Source organism: Agelaius tricolor, unplaced genomic scaffold, assembly GCF_023055355.1.
Source record: "Agelaius tricolor isolate 1412-34295 unplaced genomic scaffold, bAgeTri1.0.p SCAF_35, whole genome shotgun sequence".
Classification (NCBI taxonomy): Eukaryota; Metazoa; Chordata; class Aves; order Passeriformes; family Icteridae; genus Agelaius; species Agelaius tricolor.
This window is the reverse complement of record NW_027269295.1, coordinates 3,584,580-3,611,936: the sequence shown is the minus strand read 5'-3', so window position 1 is coordinate 3,611,936 and position 27,357 is coordinate 3,584,580. Positions and strand designations below refer to the sequence as shown.

General features: G+C 52.9%; 1 protein-coding gene across 6 annotated transcripts in view; it reads right to left on the bottom strand.

Moving 5' to 3' along the window:
• Positions 1 to 27,357, bottom strand: part of SEPTIN9 (septin 9) — a 165,142-nt gene that overhangs the window by 26,257 nt on the left and 111,528 nt on the right. Inside the window, exon 1 of one of the 6 annotated variants that reach the window (XM_071452610.1) lies at positions 12,515 to 12,668. The exons of 4 other annotated variants lie outside the window; for them this stretch is intronic. The gene's annotated coding sequence lies outside the window, so the exon portion shown is untranslated. Of the gene's footprint in view, positions 1 to 767; positions 843 to 12,514; positions 12,669 to 27,357 lie in introns of those variants that run through there. One more of the 6 variants, XM_071452609.1, reaches the window with a different exon arrangement.

Sequence of the window (27,357 nt, the reverse complement as noted above, 5' to 3'; positions counted from 1 at the left end):
GAGCCGGGCCAAGCCCCAGGAATGGGCAGCGGGCACGGCTGAGTGTGCCCCGAGCCCTGGGCTGCACTCGGGACTGATGCCCCCGTCCCACGAGGCACTGACCGCAGCCACGGCAGAAAAAGGAGCAAGCCAGAGGGATTCACATCTCGGGGCTGCAGTTCAGCTTTTTTTATTCCCCTTTTTAATTTTTTTTCCCGCTCGGTTTTGTTCATTGACGGGGAGGGTGGTATGGGTTTTTATTTAATTTCTTTGTTTGTTTCTGTTGTTGTCTTTCTTTACCAAAGGCAGCAGCGCCCCAGACGCCCCGCGAGCCCTTTAGCGGGGGCAGCAGCCGGAGCAGGGCAGGGGACAAGGGGGACCCCTCAGGGGCAGGGCAGGGGACCAGGGGGTGCCCTCAAGGGCAGGGCAGGGGACCAGGGGGTGCCCCTCAGGCAGGGCAGGGTTTGATCTATTGATCTGCAGGGCTCCCGGACAATGCCGGCAGCGCGGCCAGGCGGTGCCGAGCCGCGGCCTCTCCTGAGGGGCACGGCGGCGCCTGAAGGGGCCGAGGCCCGAGCCCCCCGCAGCACCCGCTGCCCTCACCCCGGGCATGCCCTGCCCCGGCCAGGAACCCCCACACTGCCCTCCGTGAGAACCGCGGCACTCACCCCCCGCTCTCTCAAGCCCTTTCCCCAGGATAATTCACCCCAAAAAAAGCGTTTCCCCACCACCATAATCCCCCCTGCGCTGCCCCACGGAGCCCCCGCCCCCGGGCAGCGGAGACTCACCCGCGGCGGCGGCGGCTCCGGCAGCCGGTGGCTCCCGCTTCCTCCCGCGCTGTCCTCCGCCTCCTCCCCCATCGCCCTTCCTCCTCCTCCTCCTCCTCCCCCATCACCCTGCCTCCTCCCCCTGCAGCCCGGCCCGGGGGGATGGAGCCTCTTCCCGGGAAGTTGCTTCGCCCCCGGGCGGTTTCCATCCCCCCGCCGCTCCGGGCCCGGCCCGGCCCAGAGGGGCCCGCAAAGGGTGAGAGCAACAAGAGTTCGGGGGCTCGTCCCACCCCGACTCCACGCAGGAGGTGCGGGGAAACTTCCACGGCAAATGGAAACTTCCACGGCAAATGGAAACTTCCACGGCAAAGAGAAACTTCCATGGCAAAGAGAAAGGCTGGGGGACAGCGCCGTTCCAAGAGGAGCCCAGTTCACCCACTGCTCCAGGGCCAGGGTCTCCTCCACATCCACATCCCAGGGAAGCCTTTTGCTTCCCAGCATCCCGAAATTCTCCAGCAGAGCCCCAGGGCAGCCGCGGGTGGGAGTGAGTGCGGGGAGCGTGGGCTCACTTTGCTCTGCAGCTGCATCTCACATCTGGCAGGACAAGATGTCAACCCACCCCCACGGGCATGGCTGCTCTCTAAAATGATGTCAGTGAAGCTGAATGAAGAAATGAGCTGCCTCCACAACTCCTTCCTCCTTTATACCTTGATCAGAAAATGTCCCAGCCCCCTCCCAGCAGCAGGAGGGAAGCTGGGCTGCCCCACCTGGCCCTGCTCCCTCCAATGCACACCCTGCTGTGGGGTGATGTCCCCTCTGTGATGTCCAGCAGTGCTCTTGGAACTCTCTCCTGTCACAGCCAAGGTGAAGCCAGCCTCCCTCTTTTGGGTCTGACACCATCCTTTGCCCTACCCCATGACCTCAGGACTTTCTCCCTGCACTTCCCAGATTCACATTCCCAGAGAAAGGCCTGCAGGTGATGAAAGGGTTAAGACAGATGTGCACATCTGCACTCTTCAACACCCAGAGGACTCCCTTTCCCACGAACAGCCCCTGCACAGCCTGCAAGCCCAGGGCTAGTATTGCACTCCCTTTTGGACCTGCTACCAGCATCACCAGCCTCTGCCACACTCCTGCACTTGATGCCAGCCCTGCCACCTATGCCAGCAGCACCACAGCCACCCCTGCTCTGTCCCCTGCCTGTGGCTGTCACCTTCTCTCTCTGCTTCTGCACCACCAGCAGTGGCAGATCTTGCTCCACCCAGCACAGCCACCCCACACCAGGCTGGCAGCAGCCCTCCTGTGATGCCCAGCAAGGCTGGCACAGGCTGCTCTGCAAACGATGGGTGCTGAGGGGGGGACAAGACCCACATCCCCCACTTTAGCAAGTACCAAAAATAGCAGTTTCTGAGAAACCTTCACCCAGCACCCAGGCAGGAAACACAGCCTCAATCTGCTTATGCTGCAGCTGCATGCAGATTTCTGCCAGATTACACCACTTTTTATGACTTATTAAAGCTCTAACCCCTATCAATGGGCATTAGTGTTTTAATCTCTCTAATCTCCAGGGAAATCCAATGCTAGATGCCAAGCCGGGCTTGCCCCAGTAGCAGCTGGGTCTGTTTGCAAGTCACTCCAGCCTTGTTCTAGCTGGAGAAAGGCAGGAAAAGGCTGTGCTGAGCTCACTTAGGTGCTGTGCTTGTACAAAGAATCAAGGGAGGATCTCAGGTGTGACGGTTTCCTGTCCCTGTCATTAAGTTGGCCACATCTGTGGCTGTGCAGAAGTCAAGCATCAGCACAGGGTTCACGTGCCCAAACTGAGACCAGCAAAGGGGTGAACACAGCGTGCTCAGCCACGTGAACCAGCTCCTCACTCCTCTGAGTTAATTTTTAATTTTTTCAGATTGAAATCATGGGCATACTTTAGTCTTGCCTGTGAGGGAATAAAAGTAAAAAAAGCTAGAAATAGAAAAGCTCTCCCCATGGCCACTGAAGCTCTGCAAAGACATTTCACAGAAACACAGACTGGTTTTGTTGGAAGGGACCTTAAAGAGCATCTAATTCCATTCATGGGCAGGGACACCTTCCCCTAAACCAGGTCCAACCCAGCCTTGGACACTTCCAGAGATGTGGCAGCCACAGCTTCTCTGCACACCCCCTGCCAGGACCTCACCACCCTTAGGGAAAAAGTTAGGGCACATGGGAACTCAACACTGTGTACAAGTTGTTTCCCAGATGAATTAACAAAAAATATTTTGTTTCAGCTCATATCTGCTCCTCCCCAGGAACAGCAGGTGGTGAGCCAGCAGCTCAGAAGGACAACAGTGTCATCCTTGGCCTCACAGCAAGTGTAGCAGGGCCTTGGGAGCACTGCTGGTCCTCAGAATGGCTTTGGTGACTTTGGGGTGTTTGCACACAGGAGGCACTCACAGAGTGACAAACTCCTGTAAGAACAAATCCCAGAGTTTGTCTGGGATTTGCTCAGAAAGACAGCAAAGTGTCATCCTTGGCCTCACAGCAAGTGCAGCAGGGCTTTGGGAGCACTGCTGGTCCCCAGGATGGCTCTTGGGGAATTGGGGTGTTTGCACACAGGAGGCACTCACAGAGTGACAAACAAACTCCTGCAAGAACAAATCCCAGACAAACTCTGGGATTTGTTCTTACAGGAGCATCTCCATTCCTAGAAGGAGATCAGGGCCCTGCCTGTGCCTCTCCCCCTGCTCATTCCTGGCTCTGAGCACAGGCAGGACCGACAGGCAGAGGAAGGAAGCAGCTCCCAGTGCAGATCAGCTGGAGAGGGATTAAGTGACTCGCCCAGGGTCACACAGAAATCCTACAGCAGAGCCAAGAATTGGATCCAAATCCCCTAATTAGGGGTTTTAAAATCACAAACTCATTGTTCTTCTCTTAGAAAAACCTCATAATCAGAGTTAGGAGCAATTCTAACAAGGCCTATTGCTGTTGTAAGTTGTATCAAGGGATTTGAACTAACTACAGATCCAGCTTTTAGTTGTGCAACTAATCTGAAATGTTGAGGAAGATTCCTGTCTGGCTTACACAATCCAACCTCTCCTGCTTTGTGGGACATCCCTGACAGTGAAAGCAGCTCCCCATGTCACAGCCACACCATGCAGGGCTGGTAGGGCTCGCTGGAGAGCGCTCAGGGGTACACCTATGATGGTTTCAACAGTCCCTGAGTTTTTGGGGACAATCCCAACCAGTCCTTTGCAGCACAAAACTGCCCAGCAGTGGGGCTGTCCCCCAGCAGCCCCCCTCTGTGCCAGGCAATGCTCTGCCCTCAGCCAGCTCCAACCACAAATCCCCAGCTGTGAGGAATAACCAAGATCTGCAAATGAAGGCAGCTTCACCAGCACTACCCAGCCTGTGGGCAGAGCTGCCAACAAACTCCCTTCATCCCAAGCTGCCCAGCTCCTAAGAAAACATCAAATCCCTTGGGGACAGGCAGAACAAGCAGGACATGTTCTCTCCAGGAATGCTGAATTTACAATTTTACTGTATCTCAGCAAGCCCCAGTTAAAAGTGCACTGTTAGGGCTTAGGAAATAATTTTAATTCTTTCAATATTGCTGCAATGCTGACTACCTGCCAGTCCCCAGTGACTGTGACACACAGATGGAAATTCTGCCAGCTATATTTATAATCTCAGATCAATAGCAGAATGAAAAGCACATCCAGAGACCTTGGTAGAGCACCAGCAAACTCAGTGAAAAGTAGCATGACCGAGAAAAGGACACAAGCTTGCAGATCACAAGACCAAAAGTTAATTCTTTTTAGCATTGAAAGAGACACTATCACCTCTAGCAGGAACAGAAAGGATCTCCAGTGCCAGGAAGAGCTAAAAATGACCCCAAAGGTTTTCGAAGAGGCTGAGTGCAGGTCTGCAGTGTTACCACCCAGGGAGGGCTCTGGCAGGTAGCCACCACGGTCCCTTCAGCACGTGCAGGGTAACTCCCAGAGCATCTCTGAGACCCACAGACCAGTGAATTTCCCCCTTTCTGGCTGTAGTGAATCCCAAGTCCATGGATGATGCAGTGTTTTTCTTTTGGTGGCTGAGCAGCCCATATCAGACACACCTCTGCAGGTATCCCACCAGTTCCTTCATGAAAGCAGCTCTTTGGTGGCTTAAATCTCCCCAGAGAGAGAGAGAGAGAGGGCAGTGGAGCAGCAGAAACAAGGGGTGCAGGCACTGCCAGGAGCACCCAGAGCCCTCCAGAGCTCAGGGAATCCCAAGGCAGCACAGGGAGCAGCCACCCCTCCGTGCCCTGACCCACAACAGCATCACTGCACCGTGGCTGTTCTGCTGAACCACAGCACAGCCAGGAGTGCCCAGCTTCCACCACACCAGAACCCAGAGCCTGCTCCAGCTGCACATCTCCAGGCCTTTCCCACTGTCCAGGAAGGAAGGAAGGAAGGAAGGAATTGTTTCACACGCTGTCACCAACCATCACGCGCAGCTGGCACCGTCCTTGGCGTGAGTCACCCTGTCCCTGCGGAGGCCGTGCCTCAGTTCCTGGTGTCACATCCCAGCAGTGTCCCTGCAGCAGCCTCCCTTCCTCTGGCACATTCCTCCTGCAGAGGATCTGCAGGCAGGAGGCTCCTCACCGTGCTTGAGCAACCCAGCATTTTCCAAAAGGGAGCAGGCTTTGCTAGGAAGGCACTCCACAGTCACAAACATTTGGAAAAAGAAAGAAAGAACCCCAGGAAAGAAAGCAAAAGAACCCCAAGAAAGAACCTCATTCTTCCCAAATTCCTTTTCCCTCCCAGGGGGCACTGGTTGGGGCACTGCCCTGCTGGTTTGGACAGACCCAGAGCACACTCAGCATCCCCCAGGCACTGCCATGGCCTCAGCTCTGAGCACAGGTTTTGCTCAGCAGGGACAGGTCTGCCTTGGCACCAAATCCTGCTGCTCAAATCCCTGGGCCAGCTCTGCAGATGGCACAGCCCAGCCATGCCCAAGGAAACACACTTGGCTGCTTAGGAGCAATCCTCAGCCTCCTCTTCCTCAAAGGCACGATCTGCTCCCCCAGACACCCCCACAGATTATCACAAAAGGACAAATTATCCCCAAAAGGGGTAAAGCAAAACTCTGCACCTCACTCCACCAAAGCCCTGTGGAGAGAGGGGAGCAGATGGAGCCTACACAGAGCTCACACACTATGGAACACCTCAGAGAGCCCCACCACCACTTCTGCTCCTCTCACCACCAGCAGCATGGGCAAAGCAGACCCAGTAGCAGGGGCAGAGGATGAGTTTGGTGAAAAGAAATCACCTTTGCAAGGGAAAACAGCAGGGAGTGGAAAATTTGACTGCCTCACTCACCCCAAACTTGTTCAAGTAGTTTAAATCGTTTCACCCCAAAGTGGCATCTCCTCTCTAGATGGGGAGATGCCCAGGCAGTGATATCCCTGGGGGTCACAGCAACCCCCTGGCACAAACCAAGCTGCAAAAAAGCTGCTGGGGTGCCCTAACAGTCCCTGCAGGCCACATGCAGGGATACACGTCCCTGCAAGCTGCACATAATGGGCCCTTCTCCATCCTTTGTCTGCTGCCCCTTTTTAAACCTATAAACGTTTGGAGGTAAAGAAAAAAGAATTTAGGGCATCCTAAGCCTGAAAAGAAGGAAAACTCCATTCAAGGCTGCCTGGCTGTCTCCTGCAGCTTAATTAATAACAACCCATCCCCAGCACGCTGCTGCAGAGCCAGCTGTCTCCTCGCATGGAGGTGCTTTGCTCTGAAGAATAGTGCTTTGTGTTTTGATGGGAAAAGGTCAGGAGGATGGGGGGGAGGAGGAGCAGGGCTGGGAGGGAAATGTGCTGCCTCCCTGCCGTTCCCAACGCTGGGAGTGAGCCCTGCTCGGTGCCCATCTGCTGCTGGCTCAGCTCTGGGAGATGGTGGCACCCCTCCATCACCTTGGGGTGATCACGTCCTAAAACACAGCAGGGACAGGAGGGACACAGGGAGAATTCTGTGGGCTGCACTCCCCCCCCCACTGCTGGGAGGCCTGGGGAGCTCCTGATGCCACTTTGACACGGTCCAGGACCCCCTCGGGGGAAATCCCTGCTCTGCTCTTATCAGGAGGCTCCCTGATAACAGCACAGGATCAGGCTGCAGGGAGCCAGCACTGTGTGCCCCTGGCAGCATTTCCAGGCCACCAGAAAGGGACATTTCCTGCTACCATTTGGCTTTTGAATAAACAAACAAACCAAGCCAGGCTCACAGCAGCAGTGGATGGATCCAAGGTGATGCAACAATGCAGCACAGTGGGGAAAAAAAGTAAAATGGACCCAGGTCTGGTGTGTGAAATGCTCACGGCCACCAGACTGCAGGGCATGGCCAGGAAATCACCTTCATTTCTGCTTGGCCACAGAGCCCAGCACTGAGCATCAAACCAAAACACCTCCTTGGATCCTGGGTACCACAGCCAAGGGCTCCTGGGTTACACCTATGGATGCTCTCTGCCATCACCCTGCCCTGGCTGGTTATCCAGCCTTCCAGCTCTCCTGGAAAAGTGATGCTCCTGCCCCAGCCCAGTGCCACACCAGGCTGGGCACTGGTGCCCAGGGAGCACCACTGACGTGGTCACTGCCCTCCAAGGAGCACACAGGCAGCTCTTGTGCTCTGCCAGCTGGCCTGGCCTCTGCTCTCACTGTCCCTTTGGCCCCCTCCTTCTGCCACCCATGTCCCTCTGTGCCATGCAGGCAGCCTGGGGCTGCCCCAGCATGGAGACACCGCTGGTCCAGTGCAGGACTGGGGTGCAAAGTCCCATCCATGTATCTTGGAGAATAAAGAGAGACTAAAAATGGCAAAGAAAGGCAGTGGGAAACAGCATTAGGGAAGGTCCCTGTCCCACAGACACGTCCCCTAGCCAGGCACCAAGGCTTTGCACTTCACCCCCCAGCTGGGCAGGGGGAGGACACAGCCCACAGTGCCCCCACAGTGCTTCCACCCCAGGAAAAGGTCCCTGTTGCTTAGCAAAGGGCCATTCATCACCAGGACTGGGTGGGATGACAAAGGGTTAACCCACTGCAGCTGGGCCAGAAATACCATCCAGGACAAAGAGAGACTTCATGTCACCCACACTGCAGGGAGAGAAAGGGGCCTTAATCCGATTCCCAAAGAAAATGTGGCTTTTACAGCCCCGCCTGAGCAGGGCCCTCCAGCAAGTTTTGCATCTACAGCAAGAGTTAACCCAGTCTGAGTTTGAGAAGGGGCCAGAAAATAGGAAAGGAAATCACTTTTCCACAAGTTTGTGAGAAGGGAGAGCTGGGTGGAGGCGGCTGGACCCAGGCAGCATCCCTGCAGCAGGACCACAGGGACATGGATGTGTCAGCCTGGAAAATCTGATGGCCCCAAAGCATCCCTGGGACAGCCAGACCTGGGCAGTGCTTCCAGGGGATTGATCAGGGACTGGAGAAAGCAGCACAGCTGATTTCCCACCAGCTGTACCCTTTCCTAGAGATCAGTGAGGAACCTGTGAGCACCCCAGCACTGCCTGGCATTTTGGGGATGGTGAGGAGGAGCCAGCAGAGATTTTCAGAGCGTTAATGGCAGAACTCTGCCTCGTCCCCATGAGGACAGGGACCCCATGGAACACAGCTGGGAGGCAGACAGTGCTCACACCCCCTAGATGTGCACAAAGCCTCTCTGCCTTCACCTCCCAGCTGCCAGCTGGGCACACATCCCACAGTGCCACGTCCCTGCCCGAGTCACAGCTGAGTCCCTGTGGTAAGCGGGGTTTGCCAGCCTGGCCCCTCTACCCTGCTACCCTGAAATGCTACATGCCCACTCCCCTCCTGATTTTTGGACAGACACGTCCAGGATGCTACTGAGCTGTACTTGCAAGATTAACTCTTTCACCCCCATTTTGGTGATCATTTTTTAACAAACGAGGTTGCTTTACTGTACTCCACTACCCAAAACCTGACAAATTTTGGGGACAAATGAAATGAAGTCCAGTTGAATTCAGCCATGAAATCACAGCACCCAGCAGGCTCAAGTTTAGGAGAACCAGCCTTCCCTTTCCCCTGTGCTGGAGCAAAGCTCAGACACATTACCCAAGGAGCAGCAGCTCCAGCCTGTGTTTCACCAGCCCCAGCACAGCTCTGACAGGGCCATAAGGAAATCACAGCATTTAAAACCACAGGCTATAAAAATTCCACCGTGCTCAGAGAAGGGAAGTCTGGACTCCCCATGGAGAGGCGTCCAGGAACCGCTGCTGCCGGGTCATTGGCCACCAAGCCATTAGAGCCTGCCACATGTGCATACCTCAAACTATGGTGGGAGGGGATGTGCTGAGGGGCTCTGGGGTCAAACACATTCAAACCCCACCACAGAGCTACCCACGAGCCCCACAGGCATTTTGATCTCAACATGGGCAATCATGGATGGCAACAGCATGGGAGAAGGGAAGAGCTCCCAGGGCTAGCACAGTCCTCTGTGTGCTCCAAACTTATTTTATCTGTTGTGACATGTCCTGATCTGCACTCAGGATGCCCTTACAGCAAGGCACACACCCTGGACAGCTGTACTCCTCCTGGATGCTGTATCCTGCAATCTGGAATCACACCTGGACAAGGCAGCAGCACTTAGGGGTTCACACATAATCACAATTCTTGCTTATTTTTGCATTTTTACCTTGACTCCAAACCAAAGCTCAGCCCAGTGCTGCATGCACACATAAATGCCTCATTGCCAGGCTCACCTATCTCCCAGGGAAATTTAGTCCACTAACTAACAGTCATTAATTAGCAGCAGGAAACTCTCAGCCAGCACATGTCCAACAGCAGCACAAAACCCCCTCCCACCCTAGAGCTGCACCACCAGTCTGCTCCCTCTGCCACACCCACCGTCCACAGCAGCAGGAATTCAATAAAATTCAGCAACTTTAACCCAAAACTTGCCTGGTGCTATGGGAGGCTGTTGCTGTCCTCCTCTGCTTCGTGTGCTCCTGTAAGCTGACCCTGGGAAGCAGCAGCAGCAGCAGCAAAGCCCAGGGTGCTGTGCAGAGCACAAGGCTGCTCAGCCCATGGATGGCTGGATACCCATGGCTCCAAAGCAGGGTTTAGGGGAGAGATGGAATGACCTGCTATTTACAGAAGGGCAGACACAACACCCATGAAATGGCCAAGAAATCCGAGCTAAACAGATCAGTGTGAGCTGGGAGTCACAGCACAGGGCAGCAGCACCAGCCCCACTGGATCCCAGCTGCTCCCCTGGCCCAGATCTGCTCTGGCAGAGCTGAGACAGTCTCAGCCCTGAATACGTCAGCCCAGATCCATCCCGGATGCTCCTTCCCTAAATGAAGTGTGGTCACACTGGGATGGATATAAAAAGCCTAGCCTGAAATCCTCTGGCATAAAGCCTTTCCTGCAGCCCTGGCTGCTTCCAGGGGCTGTTTGACAGGGGAACATTGGGATACAGAGGGGAGAAATTGGGATACAGAGGGAAAGAGCAGTTCCTGGGGGTTCACACTGACACAGCCCAGGCTGCCATGCCCAGCACCCCCATTCTCTGCCAGATTAAGGCAAGAGGGAAAACCCCTGTGCTTGGCAAGTCCAGGTGGTCCCACTGCATCACCTAAACATCCATGTCACAGCCAGTGGGCAAACAGTCAGGAGAGGCAAGACAAGGCTGCAAAGGGGCCGTTCAAATTATTAAAAAATAGAAAAAGGAAAGAAAAAAGTGAGGCTCGGAGCTGGGCTGGTTTGCAGAGCTCCAGGGCTGGGCCACAGCACAGAACAAACTGCAGGGACACAGTGGGACCAGAGCACTGTGTGACCCAGCTGCCACCCCCGGGCCCAGGGACCACCGAGCCTCTGTGTCCCCCCATCCCAAACCCCACTGGGGACCCCAGCTCTGTTCCCTGAACCCCACTGTGGGGATCCCCAGCCCTGTTCCCTGAACCCCAGTGCAGGGACCCCAGCTCTGTTCCCTGAACCCCACTGTGGGGATCCCCAGCCCTGTTCCCTGAACCCCACTGGGGACCCCAGCTCTGTTCCCTGAACCCCACTGTGGGGATCCCCAGCCCTGTTCCCTGAACCCCAGTGCAGGGACCACCAGCCCCATTCCCTGAACCCCAGTTCAGGGACCCCCAGCCCCATTCCCTGAACCCCAGTGCAGAGACCCCCACCCCATTCCCTGAACCCCACTGTGGGGATCCCCAGCCCCATTCCCTGAACCCCACTGTGGGGATCCCCAGCCCTGTTCCCTGAACCCCAGTGCAGGGACCACCAGCCCCATTCCCTGAACCCCACTGAGGGGACCCCAGTCCCATTCCCTGAACCCCACTGGGGACCCCAGCTCTGTTCCCTGAACCCCAGTGCAGGGACCCCCACCCTATTTCCTGAACCCCAGTGCAGGGACCCCCAGCCCCATTCCCTGAACCCCACTGAGGGGACCCCAGCTCTGTTCCCTGAACCCCAGTGCAGGGACCCCCAGCCCCATTCCCTGAACCCCACTGTTTGGGTTGGGGCACAATGGGCAAGTGAAGGGGGGAGCAGGAGGCTGTTTTTGGGGAGCACTTCCACACAGGCACTGAGAGCCACAGAAAGGGGCTGGGCACAGGAGCCCTGCAGCCACCAGGGCACACAGGGATGCTCAGGAGGTGGGTGTTCATCAGGACAAGGGACCATCAAACACCAGGAAGTTCCTTTTCCACATCAGTTCACAGCCAACTTGCAGAGCAGAAACCAAGGAGTGAGGCTGCCCTGGGCTGCCAGGCCTCCCTTACATCACCAGACACGCTCCCCCAATGTCACAGGAATGCATTGGCCAAAAGCAACGTGAGAGCAGCTCCAGCAGCCCCACATCTGCCAGCCTGGGGAGGCTGAGCAGCCCTTCCCACCTGGTAAAGGCAGAGCTTCTGCTCTGTGACACTCACTGCAGCTCAAAGGTCACAGGCCCTAAAGGGGTTTGAGGTTTTCAGCTCTGCAGGATACAGCTCTCATGTCTGACACCCTCCTGAAGCTGAGAGCAGAGAATGCTGCTGACTTCAGCCTCTTCTTGGGGGCCCAGGTCCCCCCACAACTCACAAGAATGCTTAGGAATCTATCAACCATCAGTGACATTTTTTAACCTGAAGAAAAAGCATTGAGGGCTTTAAGACCCCAGATCCAGAGTTTGGGACCATTCAAGCAAAGGCTGTGGAGGAAACTTAATTTCTAGAAACTTATTTTCTATTACCTGCACAGATGCAAACCCCACCTGGCCCAAACTCAGCAGGGACCCCAGCACAGGCAGCACCCTCCCCTTCCCTGGGGCTGCTTCTCACCTCAGGCCTGCAGGAGCTGGCTGAGGATGGCCCATCTGCATCAGGGCCCCATTCTGCTGCCAGCTGGCACCCCAGGGAGCCCCCACCTCCTGGTGCCACCCCATGTCACCCCCAGGACCTGATGCCACCCTCTGTGACTCCCCTGTCCCACTCTCTGCCTGCTCAGCTGGTGCAGAGGCTCAGCCCAGCACATCCCATCCCACAGGGGCCCTGAGCAGTGGCAGAGCCACCTCCCTCAGCACAGGCCCTGACAAATCATTCCCTGTGACAATGCCTGCATCACATCCCTGGGATTTCTCCCCTGCTAAACCATTGCTCTGTTTTTCCCCTCCTTACCCTTCAAACCCTCACACACCCATTGCACAGCCACATTTAGCTTCCCCACCCCACAGATCCCCACTGGAGATGGAGACCCCAGCACAGCCCTTGCCACAGATTTGTACTCCCTGAGGCTGAGCAGGGCTCAAGCAGAGACTTACTCAGCCAAGGATGATGATGATGATGATGATGATGATGATGATGATGATGGTGCACGCTGCCCAGTGCCCACGAGAGCCAAGGATGCTTCAGCACCTATTTCAGCTGCTGCCCCAGAGAGCCTCCCCCCAACTTCTGAAAAGTTTCCCTCGATTCCCTTGGAAAAGGTCTCACAAAGCAGATCCCTCCTGGCTCTCTGCCTCCCTCACCAGCAGACATGAAAAGCACTCGAGTTTCTCCCCGGGTAACGCGGGTAAAAGCCTCCAACATCAAAGGCACCACACAAGAGTTCTCTCCCCCCCATTCCTCCCAGGCACCAGTGCTGGGGCTGCCTCCCTTGAAAGCACAGCAACCTCAGTGGTTGAGGCGCCAACTGTGCTGAAAACACAGTTTGGATTTTTTTTTTCTGCTTTTTTATCTTTCTGTCTTTTTTTTTTTTAATAAAATCAGCCACAAACTGGGGAACTTGGGGGCAAATCTGGGCCAGGCTCTCCTTTGGGGGCAACACAACCAGCGTGGTCTGGTGGGGTTTTGCCCACTGTCTGCTGTGTGGTCAGCCCAGAAAAAGGGGAGCAAAAATATCCCTTGTGCCAGTTCTGCCTGCTCATTGCCCACACTAAAGGAAGCCACTGAGTGTCCTGAAGCAAAACCACAAACACCCTCCAAGTGAGCAGATTCCCATGGATTTCTCAGCAGCTTCTGCAACTCCTGCCCCCCCATCTGCAAAAGAGGAACAACATCTACCCCTTGGTAGATGGGTATCTACATCTTCACCCTGCTTGGTGAAGCACTTTGATATCTGCACAGCAAAGCAGGGTGAGGGAGGGGTGTTTACCTTCCTGGAAACAGGGAGCAGCTTTTACACACAAACCAACAAAATTCCAGGGCAGAGGGAGCAGTTGCAGATGCAGCAGGAACAGACACGGATCCAAAAAATGAGGAGGACTTAAAAAATAGCTTCAAACACCACAGGGATTTCAAAAACTCCTAGGAGCACATGGTTTTTTGGCCTGTTTCAGAGAGTTCCTCATCCCTCCATCCCACACAGCAGTTGTTCCTGCCAGATCACTGCCTGCCCGGGAATGCTGGGTTCATTTTATTGCTGGAGCATGGAAACAAGCCTGGTTTGCAGGGGGGAGGTGGGAGTGCTCTGCTGTTTAACACTTGGCTGTGTTCATGCTGTGATTAATATCACCCAACACACAGATACCAGATGTGCTCGGGGCAGGCTGGAGCGTATCCTAAATTGCACCAAGATGGAATTTTTGGGCAATTTTCAGGGAGTGCTGAAGGCAGGCACTGATGGGAGAGCAGAGATTTACACAGATAGGCAAGAAAAGAGAATTCTGTGGGGTTATGGCACTGGTCATAACCCCTGGGCCAGCTGCAATGCTATGGGCTGTGCTTATTATCAGCACCTTGTCATTTTGGGGGCAATTACTCCAATTCCCATCCATCTGTGGGTCTGATTTCCACATGCTCACAGCAAAAAACACTTCAGTTTTACCCCTGCTTCTGCTGATCTCATGGAACTTTAGCTTCAGGAAGAAATTACTGGTTCAGGAGCAGCAAATACTGATAAGGTTGGATCTCTCCATGCTGCTTCCCAACGTCCCACTCCTAAGCAAATCCATCAGCAGCTTCTCCCCACCCCTTTGGGGAGGAGTGCCCTGGGGTCACCTACATGGGTGTCCCTTTAATTAGAACCAAATCCTGGAGCAGCACTGGAGATTCATTCCAGCTTTTTGGAGGCCACACACTGCCCTGATGGACAGCTGACCTCGACCAGGATGCTCATTGCTGGGTGCAGGGTGATGTGGGGCTTTGCCTCATGGCCTGTCCCTGTGCAGTGTGACACAACCCAACACTTCTCCAGGATGGGGAGCCCCTGGCTGTGCCAAGCAGCCCCAGAGCAGCAAAGTCCCTCTGGAGCTCCACTGAGGGACCCAACCTGCAAACACGGGGGTCCAAGTAAGGAGGAGATCTGCTAGAATACCTTCAGCATGTCAGAACTGTGTGATGCCCCAGGCCCTCACCTGGAACTTCAGAAACCTCTCTTCTCTGTGCAGGGTTCCCTCCTGCTGATCCCACCCATGGGACACAGCTGGTGTCCTCCAAAAATGAGTTCAGGCCTGCCTGTACCTGCTGGTTTTCACTTTTCTTCTTTGCCCAGATTTGGGAGATGAGCTTTGGGTCATTCTCACCTCCCCCAGACCAGGTCAGCCCCACACAGAGGTGCCCAGCTGTGCTCCACACCCCATTTCAGTAGCTCTGGGTGCTGCTGATGACATGGCAGCACCAGTGTCACCAGGGCTGTCCCACAGGACACAAACCTGAGAAGAAAGAGGGTCCAGGGCAGAGAAAACAGTGCTAGCTGTGCCTTTTGAAAAGAAGCAACAAACCAGAGCATTTCTACTCCCTGAAACTCCATGGATGTGCTCACTGCCAGCAGGGAAAAAGTGGGAGCCTGTCTGTCTGTCCAGGCAGGACCTGCAGCGACTCTGGGCGTGAGAAATCCCAAATTCTGCTTCCCACAGGGCTGCCTTTGTGCTCCTGCTGAAATGGTGAGGTCTGGTTGGCACCTAAAGCCTGGTTTGGGGGTTCACCAGGGCAGGAGGGAGGGACAAGTCTCTGCAGGCTCCAGCTATGGCTACAGAGGATTTCTCCAAGTGAAGCATCTCTCTGTTCCTCCTCCGTTTTTTCCCACCACGGGTCCGTGCTGTGCATGCAAAACCAGCACTGAGCTGTGAATTTACACCCAGAAACCAAAAGTAAAAGATCCCCATTATTCACTTCTGTGAGCAAAGGTTAAATCCTACCAAATACATCAGCTTTTGTGGACAGGACGAGCGTTTGGCAGGCAGCAGGAAGGAACAGGAACGTGGGAATTCCTCCTACGACTTGGCAACAGCCTCTTCCCCCAGCACGGGAGCTCTCTGGGGTCTGCTCAGCCTCTGCCAAGCTGAGAAAGCCCCTCATTCAAGCACTCAGTAATCTCACAGGACATCCTGTAGCTCAAGGAGTTGTTTAAATGAGGGCCTGGATGGATTCAAGCTGCCAAATTGTTGGAGAGAGCAATAGGAAAGGTGGGGTGGCAGAGCTGGAGCTGTGGTGTCCTGACCTGCTCTTTGGAGAAACACCTCAACACTGAATACAGAAGGTGTCTGCAGCAAATCAGCTGTGCTGAGCTGTCCCACAATGTCTGCCTGCCATGGGCTCCACCACAAGGTGAAAGAAGCCCCTGTTAGCATTTCCTGGAGGTCTGAGAGGGGCATCCTGCCTCTTCCTGCCTCACCCCAGCTGCTCCCATCCTCCCAAGAGCACATCCTGGGGTTTGATGCCCTTCCAGCAACAGGGTGAGGGGGCAGTGCTGGCTTCAGAGGCACAAGGAGAGCCAAGACATCCATCCTAAAAGATATTGAGGCACCTAATTCCAATTAGGCTGTAATACTCCTCAGGAGATTGCAGAAAATAGATAGATGGATAGATAGATAGATAGATAGATAGATAGATATAGAGATAGATAGATAGATAGAGATAGATAGATAGATAGATAGATATAGAGGTAGATAGATATAGATAGAGATAGATAGATATAGATAGATATAGATATAGATAGATAGATAGATAGATAGATAGAGATAGAGATAGATATAGATAGATAGATATAGATAGAGATAGAGATAGATATAGATAGATAGATATAGAGATAGATAGATAGATAGATAGATAGACAGATAGATATAGGTAGATAGATAGATAGATAGATAGAGATAGAGATAGATAGATAAAGATAGATATAGATAGATATAGATAGCTATAGATAGATACAGATAGATAGATAGATGGATGAACCAATATTTGAGAGATGTTTTGGGGCAGACCTGATGGGTGCTGGATCCATCCCTTGAGGGATGCAGGCAGGTCCAGCACAGCCCCCCTCTACATCCCTGCCCTTCCCATCCCAATCCATGCACCTTCAGATCACATCAGGGCAAGGCAGAACCCCAGCCTCACAGAGACTGGCTAAAACTCACTCCCTGGGCTCCAGATCACCCATTCATCTCAGATTTAAGACGAGTTTAATAAAGATTTAAGCCAAACTTTGTCCTCCCTACAGACCTGTGGTTCAGCAAGATGAGCACTGCCCCCTGCCCTGCACAGAACCTTTCAAGGAGCCCTTTCCAAAGCTCTTCCCAAACCTTTCTGTGCCTGTCCCAGTGCTGCAGCCCCAGGGCTCTGTGTCCCTCTGTGGGAAGGAGGGCACATCCCACACAGGGACACCCTGACCCGCAGTGACACGGAGGGAAGGGCACGCCAAGGGTCAGCCAGCCAGGAGAGCAAAAAGAAATCCCTCGTGCAGGGATTACACAGGCACTGCTCCCTCCTGCAGCCCCACAGCTCCAGCACAGCTGCTCAGCACACCCTGGGGCTGCCTGGAGGGTGCCAGGGTAGCCAGGACACTCCTGGGGAAGGATGTTCCCTTGCCCCATAAATTCCCCCCCATTCCCCCACCCCACCTGGAGCCCTGAGGATCCAAGGATGCTGCATGAGTATCTCCTTCACCAGCTGATGGGGCAGGGAGGACAAAAGCAGCCCTGAATCCAAGCACCTTTTGGGGTAGCAAAGCCTCTTGACACACATCCCCTGCCCAGCCACCCTGCTGGTCCCTGCACAGTGTGGCAGCCACAGGCCAGGGGGGATGACTTTGGGGCAAATAACTGCATTTCTGCCCCCAAACAGCTCCAGAATCTGCCCCCCCCCAGTCCTGCAGCCCCAGTGCTGCCTGGTTCAGCCCAGCCCTGCTCTCCTGCCCCCTGCACCCTGCAGTGGCAGCCCCAGCACTGGCTCCCACTGCCCCAGTGCTCCCCAAGAGCCCTGGGCACCCCTGATGTGCTGCAGACACAGCTTTCAGCCAGCTGTGACTACTTCTGGGATTTAAATCATCCTCATCTTCCCCTTCCCCAGGTCTTCCAAAGATTTTCCCATGGAAAAATCTGGGAATACAAGGAGGACGTGCCTCCCCAAATCCCAAGCCCCCAAGGGTTGCACTGCTCAGGCTTCAGGGGCTTCTGTGCCAAGGGGAAAGGTGGGAATCAAATCCTGAACCCCCCCCAGGGCCAGAGCTGCCTCTGAGGATGGGACTCACCCCTCTGTGCTCTCACAGAGCAGCCAGGGCTGCCAGCATCCCACAGGGAAGGGAAGGGAAGGGAAGGGAAGGGAAGGGAAGGGAAGGGAAGGGAAGGGAAGGGAAGGGAAGGGAAGGGAAGGGAAGGGAAGGGAAGGGAAGGGAAGGGAAGGGAAGGGAAGGGAAGGGAAGGGAAGGGAAGGGAAGGGCAGAAAGCCTGGGAGGAGCAGGAGGAGGAAGAGGAGGGTGCCTGGAGCACAGCAGAATGCTCCATTGATGCTGCTCCCACCCCAAAATGCACCCAACACTTCAGTGCTGCTCCTGGGGCTGGGACACGCCTCCCAAGGGGACTCAGCTCCCAGCATGGATGAAATTTTGCCTTCATGATGAGCAATTTTAGGATTCTCAGTGGCTGCTGTGAGTGAGCTCAGCCCATACTCCTGCTCCTGCTCTGCCCACAGCCTCCACCTCGTTCCTCCTGCACCTGCAGACTCCCAGACACAGCTCAGATAGTTTTTTGTCCAACCAAATCTCCACATCCTCCAAAGGAAAAAAAGCCAGCAGAAAGGGCTGAAATGATGTTTTCCACCATTTTGCCAAAAATAGGAACCATTTTATTTGTCACTGCAAAGTTCTTCACTTAGAAATATAAAACAGAAAGTACAGAGCCCTGAATGAAATTAAACAAGTTCTAGTCTTTTTTCTAATATTTAATAAGACTGGATTTATAATATCATTTTACCAACTGCAATTAATTTCTTAATTAGGCAAACTGAACACTCCTAGTTTAGAAGCACCCAGGTAATGTCAGCCCTATTTCCTTTTATTTAGTGTCTTTTATCTGTACTTTTGCTTTGGCTAGGTAAACTCCAAAGGCTGGAGAGTGGAGATTCAGCAATTTTATTCAGAATGTTGTAGGTTGGATAAAAAAATCATCTCCCAAACCTCCACATCCAGCAAAGCAGGGTTTGGAGGAGCTTTGCACACCAGGACAGTAACGCCCAGGGAGCTGAAGAGGCAACAGTCACCAGGTCCCCCTGCCCAGGGGAGCCCATGGTGCACACGCACATCCCCACGTCTGTCCCAGCCCTGTCCGTCTGTCCGGGACACACAGCAGCTGCTATTCCCTGCCTGGCCAGGTAGATGGAGCTCAGCCGGCACCAAGCAGGAATTCCTCCGTGCTGGAAGGGTTCCCGTGCCTCTGAAGGAGTCCATAATTCAGTGATTTTCACTGAGGAAGGCCCCAAACAAACGGGACCAACTCAGACCCAGCTCTCCCAGATCTTCACCTTTCACTTGGTGAAAAATGCTTTTGCGATTCGTGTCAATTGGCAATGGAATCAGCAAATTCTTGTATCTGCTATTGCGGAAAATAGACATAAAGAACAATTTCTGACTGAATAGCCAAATAAAGCATGGAAATAAAAGAAGCATAGCAGAGTAAAAGAGATGAGGTAGCAAGACAACTGATGCTTAGAATAAAGGAGAGAAAGTTTTGGTAAAACTAAGAGATATTACAACAAAGCACACCCAAATGTTTATGTATAATAAAAAGCTTAATGACAAAATCATGTAGCAGACACCAGTGTAAAACCTCCCTTCAGACAACCACAAGGACAGGAAGCCAACGACCACCTAGAAAGATTATGGAATTGCTGATCCCAGCTTATTGATATTTGCTGATTCAAACTAACCAAGCACATTAAAAAATGCTTTGTAAGCTTAAGAACAGTATATACATATTTTGTTGAATTTGTGTGTCATGAGTAGAGCAGTGACTCCCCGGCCACCCAGCACTGCTTGCTTGCTTGCTTTAAAATAAAAGATATAAAAATGAAATTCAGTTTAGTTATTGAAATTTTATATCAGCTTCAGCCTGAGATGGTGGATAAACTGCTACAAACATTTCATCACAACCACTGCTTCTCCAGCTCCCATCCTCTGCTGCAAACTCTGAAGACATCACACATCACCCACAAAACCCCAACACAGCAAAGCCCCGAGGAGCAGGAAACAATTTCCCGGCTTTTCCCCCATAAAGTCAGGGGGATGGGGGTCAGGGGGACCCTCGGGGCCCCTGGTCCTGCAGGAAGCAGCAGGGGGAGGGGGTGGCCAGGGGTCACCCTCCCCAGCCAGGCCGGATGGAGGATGTCTAATATTCCTCCAGTTCTGTTTGAACACTCACACCATCTTGGGAGCAGGAAGCTTAAGCCATTTCCTGCAAGGCATTGCTCTGCCCTTCAAATATTTCCAGCCTCGGTGCAAACTGCTTTAAAACCGAGCCTGGCAGCTGGGAGTGTGAAATCAGAGGAGGGGCATGTCCAGGGAAAATTGAGTTTGTGAAACCCATCCAGTCCCTGCTGCTGCAGAGCAGCAAAATAAATATTGCTGTGGACAATAAAAGAGAGCAATTCATCTTGAATGTCTGAAAAAAAATGAGAAGGAAAAGCAGAAACTCCAAACAATGTTCTCTGTGCCTCTCCCAAGGGACACAACACTGGTCCCCAGCAAAAAGCCACAGCCACATCCCCCTTGTCCCTGCAGCCACGATTTGAAGCTTTCCCAGCTTTGCTCTTTCAGTGCTGCCCAAATCATGGCTTTGGTTTGCTTGCCCCATAAATAATTGTCCCACACATGGGCTGAAATAACCCCAAAGAGACCCTTCCCACTCCTCCGAGTGGAGGAGAAGAACAAATGTTCATTCCCTGAAGCACTGCAGAAGAATTTTGGGCAGTGCCAGGGCAGAGCTGGAAACCTCCCAGACCCCCCAGGTCAGCAGAGCTCAGCCCCACATCCCCCAGAGCAGCCTGAGGCAAGGATGGGGACAGAAGGGTGGCACAGCTCACCTCCTGCTGCTGTCCCTGGCTGCTCCAGCCCACGGTGGGAGGGAGCTCTGTTATCTCCTCTCGGTTCTTCCCCAGGTGACACTCAGGGACACAGGGCCAGGAAACAAAGCCATGCCCCAAGGGCCAGCAAAGCTCTGCTCCCCTGAGCTCTCACTCCCAGGGCTGCTCCTTCCCAAGACTTTTCTGTCCAGGAACTGAAGCCACGAAGCAGAAAGGAAACCCCAGAGCTCCTCCAGGGCCCTGCAGGAACCCTTCACCTCCCAACCTCAGGGCGTGCACTCCTGGGCTGTAAATAAACTTTTATTTACTACACAAAGTAGGGCAAGGAGGATTGTTTCCCTGAGGAATGGTGGGAGGAACATCAGTGCTATGGCAGAATCTCAGATTTCATCTGACTCCACAAAGCAGTTCCTGGAGACCTCAGCAGGAGTCACGACACCTCTGCAGTGGCCACATCCCCCAGATCCTGACTGCCCTACCAAATCCTGACCCTACCAGCTCAAACAGGGATCTCTCAGGGCACAGATCCACCCAGCCACCCTACACCAGCACTGCCAGGCGTGGAGAGAACAGGGCTGGAGCAAATTCACCTCCTGCATCCCACAGAGCAGCACAGAGCCAAGGTCCAGCCCTGCAGCTAGACCAGGATGGATTCACTGCCGCCTCTGACCAGGATGGATTCACTGCAGCCTCTGCAGCCTCTGACCCTGATGGATTCACTGCAGCCTCTGACCAGGATGGATTCACTGCAGCCCCTGACCAGGATGGATTCACTGCAGCCCCTGACCACGATGGATTCACTGCAGCCTCTGACCGACCACGATGGATTCACTGCAGCCCCTGACCCTGATGGATTCACTGCAGCCCCTGACCCTGATGGATTCACTGCAGCCTCTGACCAGGATGGATTCACTGCAGCCCCTGACCCTGATGGATTCACTGCAGTCCCTGACCCTGATGGATTCACTGCAGTCCCTGACCCTGATGGATTCACTGCAGCCCCTGACCCTGATGGATTCACTGCAGCCCCTGACCCTGATGGATTCACTGCAGCCCCTGACCCTGATGGATTCACTGCAGCCTCTGACCCTGATGGATTCACTGCAGCCTCTGACCACGATGGATTCACTGCAGCCCCTGACCCTGATGGATCCACTGCAGCCTCTGACCAGGATGGATTCACTGCAGCCTCTGACCCTGATGGATTCACTGCAGCCTCTGACCAGGATGGATTCACTGCAGCCTCTGACCCTGATGGATTCACTGCAGCCCCTGACCCTGATGGATTCACTGCAGCCTCTGACCAGGATGGATTCACTGCAGCCTCTGACCAGGATGGATTCACTGCAGCCTCTGACCAGGATGGATTCACTGCAGCCTCTGACCACGATGGATTCACTGCAGCCTCTGACCAGGATGGATTCACTGCAGCCTCTGACCAGGGTGGATTCACTGCAGCCTCTGACCACGATGGATTCACTGCAGCCTCTGACCAGGGTGGATTCACTGCAGCCTCTGACCACGATGGATTCACTGCAGCCCCCAGGACCACCCACCCCCTGATGTGCTGCCTTATCAAGGTCCCCATCACATCTCAGAGCACTGAACTACCCAAAGCCAGGGCATCATCCTCAGCCCTCGACTGCATCCTCTCATCTCCTCCAAGGCCACCAAAAGGGCTGGACAGGGGGTCTCGAGGCCAGAGTGACCCCAGGGAGGGCCCCAGCAGCCTGTGAACTTGGCCTCCCACTTCCACCCCATTTATCTGCATGCTGGGATGCAGGAGGAAGCAAGTTCAGCCAGAGTTTGTCTAAACAATTGTGTTTTATCAGAAAAGCTCAGATCTACTCCTTTTTTCCCAGGACGTATCTGGACAATTCCAAGGCACTTTCCATTCTCCATCCAGCCTGTACCAGATGAAAGCAGGGGAAGAGAACATGAAGCAAGGAGCATCCAAATCCCCCTGCTCCTCCCTCAGTGCCAGCAGCCTCCAATACCCATCAACCAGAGGCACAATCCATCCCACATCTGCTCCCCACACTCCAAAGTCTGCCTTCCAAATCCTTATTTCCTCTTCAAACTATGGGTTTCTCAAATTCAGGAGTGAGCAAGGTAGACCGGCAAGGTTGTGATAAACACCTGATACAGAAAACACCTGATGCTTCCCTTTCCTCCTGGACAGCTCAGGACCTCCCTTTGTAGGGCCACCCCAGTGAGCTGGGCAGGGGCTGCTCCCACCCTGCACAATCCCACAGCACCTCTGGAAGCAGGACCAGCTAATTCCTAATCACCAGCTGAACCTGGAAATGATGCCTCAGGTTTTGGCTTTTCTATTTTTCAGATTCTGTGCTGCTTTAGTGTGTGGGTCTGGGCTTCACATCAGGGGATGCTGAGCTCTGTGCACAGAGCAGGGAGACAAAACAATTCCTGCTCCAGCTGGGCACCAAGGACAAATGATCCAAATCTCAGCCCAAGAGCACAAACACCGTGGGCTGGAGAGAGAAAAACAAGGATGGGACTGCAGGGGCTAAAGCTGGAATGGGACAATGAACTGCAAGATGCAAATGGAGCAGAACTGATCAAAGTGAGAGACCCTCGTGCATTTTGTGACCATTTTGGTTCATCTTGGGTGCAGCCCTGGTTGGGCTCTTGTGCTGCCCAAGGTGGATCCATGGAGGAGATCCTTTTCATAAATCCCTGCTTTATTCTGTAACTCTGCCCAGCCTCTGCTCTAGGTCAGCCTGCACAAAGCATCAGAAGAAGAAAGAGCCCAATGCAAGGACTGAACCTCAGGCATCTCACCATGTTCACCAGCTCCCTGTTAGAAAAGGAGAAGTTGGAAGAGGGATTCCTCCAAGACAACAAAGGAGTGGACAGCAAAGGCAGGGTCCTAACCAGGCTCTCCCCTCACTCAAACTTTTGCCATCTCCTCAGTGTTTTTCTGGCTCTTGGTCCATGAACTGATTTCCACTGCAGATGTGGGAGTGCCCTGAGTGCATCTCACATGAGATAAGAGTATGAGCCTGCACATTTGTAGCTTCTGAGTCTGAAACCAGGGACTCATCCTGTGCCTCCATGTTCCAGAGCTTCAGACAAGGGTCCAGAGCACATCAACTCCTCAGGGCATCAGCAGAGAACAGCACAAGCTCCCAGATCAGAGCAAATGCCCAGCAGAGTGAGCAGAATTCCCCACCCAGAATCATAAGACACAGGGGAAGCAAACACAGGCAGGGCAGCTCCTGTGATGTCCCTCCAGATGTACCCAGCCCACATGAAACACACCCAGGTGCATTTGAGCTGGAGCTGAAAGCAGTGCCCTACAATTCAAGACTTGTGAGTTACCACACACAGCTGGGGCTGAGAAAGCTCCTTCCAGGAGTGTGGCTGCATTTCTCTCCACAGAGAAAAGCAAAGCACAACTTCCCAAGGATTTTCTGGGATTTACATTCTCTGAACCTCAAGGAAAGAAAAACCAATTTTTATTTCATTTACTGCTCTTGTGTTTTAGAACAAGTAGAATACATTGTGGGAAATTGTTTACCTGAAGGAAATTAGTCATTGGATTCTGGTGTGAGTGTTTTGATTCACTGACCAATTGAATCCATGTGTGTGTCAAGACTTGGCTGACACTCACGAGATTCAGGGAGTTGAGTCCTTATGCAGTTTCAGTTTAGATGTAGTGTAATATTCTATAGAATAATATAGTATAATGAAGTAATTAATTAGCCTTCTGAGCTCCATGGAGTCCTCCTTGTCATTTCTCCCTGCCACAGAGGTCACCTGATTTCCTATACAGGAGCTGACACATCATTATCTTTTATCACTGCCCTCCCCTCCTAGGCCCCACATCCTTTTGGGTTCCCATCTAATCTTATTCTGAGATCTCCACGAGCTGAGCTTTTCTTTGAAAGGGGGAAGGGAAGGGGGGAAGGCAGAGCCACCATAAAAAGTTCAAGTATTATGGATAAGCATCAAAGAAAACTTGACACACACACTTCAGCAACAGAACAACCCAAGCCAAGGTTGGCTGGGGGGCTGTCAGGCACCCATAATAATAAGGGATTGATGCCCTATCCAGTTCTGTGCTGCTGCAAATCCCTTTTCACCTCCATTCCTCTAGGAATAACACAGGAGAACACCTGGTGAGACCACTTGACTCAGACAAACCCTGGGCATCTTCTCAAGGCTTGAAAAGCTAAACACAAATCCAAGGTTATGTTCATATGTGCCAGAGCATCATCAACCTCTGAACTTTAAGGTGCTGAAAAATGCTTCATTTCAGGCATCCTTCATTCCTGTTGGACAAATGGCCTTTGCCATGCAAAAACCAACCTACAGCTTCCAAACTGCAAAACAAATTGCAATTGGTACAAGTCCAGCAACCCCAAATGCCCACCCCGTCACTCCTGGGCTGGCACAGCAACCTCAGATGGTTTGTTTTGATTATTTGCTTTTCATAAATGCATGAACATCTGCAAAGTTTTGTTGTTTGTACAATATTTTGGACCAGAGCCTTGGGTCCAGCTTTGTCTCCCAGCATGCCTGGATAAACCAAAACGACTCAAGAGGGTGAAGTACTCATGCATGTGACCCTGCAGAAACCCTGGGAACTTCTGTGCAGAGACCAGCTCAGAAGATCAATGAGATGAGTGACCCAAATTTAACCACCCCAAAGCAAAGCAGCTCTCTCCCCACATCCCTCCTTTAAAACCTCTAACAGATGTAAGAAAAACTGGGCTCAAAGAAGTCTGAGCACAGGCTGCAATCCAAGACCAGCTGCTTTTTCCATTTATAGCACATTCACTTCAGCTTCACCAGGCATTTTGGACAATGTAGAAGGCTCTCTGTGTCTGTTTGTTTGCTGGAGGAGTGTAGAGAACACAAATGGTTTGCTGTCATCTTATCTTTTCCTGCTCACAACAGATCGTTTGATCTTCTCAAAACAAAGTTATCTCCCTATAATCTCAATTCAGTGCTCTGACAGAGTTTATGGAGCTGGCACTGCACCCAGCCTATGGTGTCCCTTCAAGCACTGGCCAACAGAAACATGCAGGCAGGGACAGCAGTTTAGAAATAGGTTAAAAGAGAAAGATTCCTCAATTACAGAAGGTTCATCACCACTGCCATCGCTTCCCTCCCCCCACAGACAGCAGAGAAGTCACAAAAGCAGGGGCCAGGCCTTACTGCAGGAGATCAAAGCAAACTCTTTGTTTTATCTTGGCCAAGATAACGGATTTTATTTGCCTTATCAGCCTTAGGATGATTAACCTAAATGTGAGAAAGCTGGAGGATCCAAAGGAGCTGATGGGTGGGGAGCACGTTCCCCAGCAGCACTGCCATGGGCTCCAGACATGCAAATACCACAGGATCAACAGAGAAACCCTTGGCTCCTACACGCCCCCCTCAGCCAGGGCTGTGCCTCCCTTTGCCTTTCAGCACCACTTGGATGAACACACATCCCACAGCAGGCAGGAGCACCCACCCCTTCCTCAGCCAGCAAAGGCACCTCTGTCCAGGGGCTGCCCCAGTTTTCATCACAGAGAGGAGACACAGAATTCACAGAATCACAGAATTCACAGAATCACAGAATTCACAGAATTCACAGAATCACAGAATTCACAGAACTCACAGAATTCACAGAACTCACAGAATTCACAGAATCACAGAATCCACAGAATTCACAGAATCACAGAATTCACAGAATTCACAGAATCACAGAACTCACAGAATCACAGAACTCACAGAACTCACAGAATTCACAGAACTCACAGAATCACAGAATTCACAGAACTCACAGAATCACGGAATTCACAGAATCACAGAACTCACAGAATTCACAGAATCCACAGAATCACAGAATTCACAGAACTCACAGAATTCACAGAACTCACAGAATTTACAGAATCACAGAATTCACAGAACTCACAGAATCACAGAATTTACAGAATCACAGAACTCACAGAATTCACAGAATCCACAGAATCACAGAACTCACAGAATTCACAGAACTCACAGAATTTACAGAATCACAGAATTCACAGAACTCACAGAATCACAGAATTTACAGAATCACAGAACTCACAGAATTCACAGAATCACAGAATTCACAGAATCACAGAATCCACAGAATCACAGAATCACAGAACTCACAGAATCACAGAATCACAGAACTCACAGAACTCACAGAACTCACAGAATTTACAGAATCACAGAATTCACAGAACTCACAGAATCACGGAATTCACAGAATCACAGAACTCACAGAATCCACAGAACTCACAGAATTCACAGAATCACAGAATTCACAGAATCACAGGGTTGGAAGAGACCTTCAAGATCATCGAGTCCAACCCAGCCCCAACCCCTGAACTGAACCCTGGCCCCCAGTGCCACATCCAGGCTTTGTTGAACACAGTCAGAGGCTGCTGAGGGTGCTCAGGGCTCACGCCCAGCTGGAGCTCAGACCCCTGAGCCACAGCCAGGTGACCCTGCAGCCAGGCTCTGCTCTCTACAGACACACATTCAGCCCTGGCTCCCCCCTGCAAGGTTCAGGAGGTCAGGAGATGACATGGGTGGATGCACAGCCTCACCCAGACCCAGCCCAGCCATGCAAGAGACCTGCCAGGTCATTCAGGCCAGGGTCACTCTGCAGCTCAGCATGGACTCACAGACTGCTTTGGGTAGGAAGGGACCTTAGGGACCACCCAGTGCCACCCCTGCCATGGCAGGGACACCTCCCACTGTCCCAGGGTGCCCCAAGCCCTGTCCAGCCTGGCCTTGGGCACTGCCAGGATCCAGGGGCAGCCACAGCTGCTCTGGGCACCTGTGCCAGGGCCTGCCCACCCTCACAGGGAAGAATTTAATACCAATA